Genomic DNA, 2,983 nt, shown 5'->3' with positions numbered 1-2,983 from the left:
TGTCTTTTTATGATACAAAACGACCCTGAAAATCCCAGGTCGCTATCTCAATTCTTTCTCGAGTTATCGTGCGTACAGACGGACAAACAGACAAACAGACAAACAAACAGAATGAAACTTTTCCGGTCAGTGGAGTAATGGGCTTCGCTAATCGCTCAGCCAACAAGAAAAATTATAAAATGAAAAAGACGCGTCGTGTTAAAATCTATAAGAAGGTATGTTCAACTCAAAACACCCAAAAAAGGCACATAGGATGGTCTTGCGGCATACCGAAACAGATAGGATGGTCTTGCGGCATACCGAAACAGATAGGATGGTCTTGCGGTTGAGCGAAACAGATAGGATGTTGTTGCACGGACACGACGATTAATCTACACAGTAAGTAAAAGTCAGAGCACGGGTTTGAAAAGAAGAAACAGATTTTCGCAGAGACCCGTAGTACTTTACCTCAAACATAACAACCTCAAACATAACCTTAGCATGCTACCGCGGTACGGTATTTTGTTTCAAAATAATCAATTCTTTATGCCCTTTTGTCTGCATCGCTGTAAGCTACCAATTACGTGCTGTGTTCATTGATCTGGATCTCCGTACAATCACAAGCAAGAAAATAATCATGTGCCGCCAAAACCTTAGTGTGATATGCTATTTCCATCCATGGGAGGAATTTCCAGGGACCACTAAGTACCAATGCCATATTATTGCCATGGAATCCATTTCCATCGAACAATGCTTTCCCGTGTAATCACTGTTCCAGGGAAAATTTTACATGGATGTAACCAAATTACTCAAGGGATTTGAACTCCATGGAATAATTTCCGGCGGAATTTTCAGCTGGGATATTGAATGCCAATGTTATCATTTCTGCTGGAATTAGGAAAAAAAGTGTACTCACGGAATACAGGTACACCTCTGACGGGCCAGCATGCCTTGGAGAACCCACGACTTACACACAAAGTTCATTGCTTCGTTAAAATTAATTCCAGTGTTCACGCCCCAGTGAATTGTGTATGGCAGCAGGTATAGGATATCGCCTGGCTTCTGGACAATCTGTTGGCAAATATGTACAAGATTATACCAATGAATTGGACACATAACGGATACAATTTTATGCAGCAGTCAGCAGAAAAGTGTTGGCCACAGCAGTTACACTGGAACTCACAGTAAACCGTCCGAGGATCTAACCACAGTTTTTTGTGTTCAAGGAAACAGTTTAGGTTTTTGGATTACGCGGGATCTCGTGGATTATGTGCAGATTATGTGGATTATGTTGATTATGTGTAGATCACGTAGATTTTGTACGGATCACGTAGATTATGTGCGGATCACGTGGATTATGTGCGGATCACGTGGATTATGTATACGGATCACGTGGATTATGTACGGATTATGTGGATTATCAACGGATCACGTGGATTATGTGCAGATTATGTGCTCAGCGAACACTTATTACGTGCAGTGAATTTCCCCTCGTTAGAGATAGAGCAAAACGGACGAAATTTTCGCTCCAAAGGTTTCTAGTTCGACGATTTGCCCCTTAGGGAGAACATAAAATAAACAAGCAGGCCGGCCCTTCTGCCAAAAGAAGTTACCAGCTCCGCTTCGCTCCGCCGGCAACTCCGTTCGGCAGGGGCCGGGCCTGCTTGGCCTGCCGGCGGCGATGGTCGGGCCTGCGGCCCGACCATTTCTGTCACTTGATTTGCTGAAGAACATGATCGACTGATGTAGCGGGCCAACCCGCCATCTTTGAGTTTGCCCCAAAGACTCGAAAAAGGGATGTAACGGTGAAGCACCGCGACTACAACCAACCCTTCTGCTTAGAAAACGTTTTTTGGGGGTGGGGGGAGAGTTTCCTTTCTATTTTGCGGTTTTTAGGCCTTTTTCTACATCTGATTGTATACTATGGCAATTTTTAGCTTATTTTCGTCTAAAAAGATCCTCTAGCGCGTAGACAGTTAGAGATATAGCAAAACGGACGAAATTTTTGTCAAAAGGGTCTTCTTTAACAAGTTACCCCTAAGGAGATCTACGGTTACTTTGATACCCCCTTTCAGCCCCTTAGGGGTGGCTGGCAGGATTTGCCGTAGGCGTTTTGTTTTGTGGGAGTGAACCTTGAGATCCCCTGAAAATTTGAAGTCTCTAGCACATCTCCTTCTTGTGGAACAGACAGACACACAGACACACGGACAGACAGACAGACACGAGGTCGTTTGCATAAGCCCGCTGGATAGCATTTTAAAAGAAGGGCGGGCTAAAAATACTTCTTGGGAGAATTTTTGAACCTTGGATACCCCCATTTACACCCTCAGGGGAGGTTGCCAGTATTTGCCGTAGACGTTTCGTTCTCTAGGAGTGGACCTTAAGATACCCTGAAAATTTCAAGTCTCTAACACATCTCCTTCTAGTGGAACAGACACACAGACAGACAGACACGAGGTCGTTTGCATAAGCCCGCTGGATAGCTTTTTCAAAGCAGAAGGGCGGGCTCAAAAAGAAAAAAAAAGCGTCACCTGGCACAGCCAGTCTCTAAACGCGATCGCAGGCTGGTCTGCCGCATATTGTTAGCTGATGCTTTTGCTCGGGTTCACCCTTGTGGGCTGTGTAAGTGAGGACGGCAGACGGCAGCGGGGCATCATCCCCCACCCTCCTCCCAATCCACACTCTGAGTCATAAGTGAGAGGGAGGAGAGCTTGCATGCTTATGAAATACACAACTGTTCATCCGTACTTTTCTACAAAAATCCGAAAAGCCCACATTATTCAATGTGGTCTAAAAAGGCTTCACGTGCGCATACCGGGCATCAAATTAGAAATAGTTTTGCGAATGTTGATCTTACATGTTCTTACAGTGTTGGAGTCCGACATCCATCCACAAAACCCCAGTCCCCTTCCCCTTCCACACCTCTCACCGCCAATCACCTGCCAGGGCCCAGCCACAGGCTCATCTTTGGCCTACGACTTCCATTCAAATTTTATTGGTCTTA

At 45.1% G+C, this 2,983-nt stretch overlaps 1 long non-coding RNA gene across 1 annotated transcript in view; it reads right to left on the bottom strand.

The window, feature by feature from the left end:
* The window catches only part of LOC127750606 (uncharacterized), a 6,547-nt gene extending 5,018 nt beyond the window's left edge, over window positions 1–1,529 (bottom strand). The window contains exon 1 of the long non-coding RNA XR_008011781.1: window positions 896–1,529. This is a non-coding gene — a long non-coding RNA (uncharacterized LOC127750606). The remainder of the gene's footprint in view (window positions 1–895) is intronic.
* Between the last annotated feature and the right edge of the window lie 1,454 nt (window positions 1,530–2,983).

Source organism: Frankliniella occidentalis, unplaced genomic scaffold (assembly GCF_000697945.3).
Source record: "Frankliniella occidentalis isolate FOCC.00 unplaced genomic scaffold, Focc_3.1 Scaffold220, whole genome shotgun sequence".
NCBI classification, from domain to species: domain Eukaryota; kingdom Metazoa; phylum Arthropoda; class Insecta; order Thysanoptera; family Thripidae; genus Frankliniella; species Frankliniella occidentalis.
Note: the sequence above shows the minus strand (reverse complement) of the source record. Positions and strands in the feature narration are given on the sequence as shown.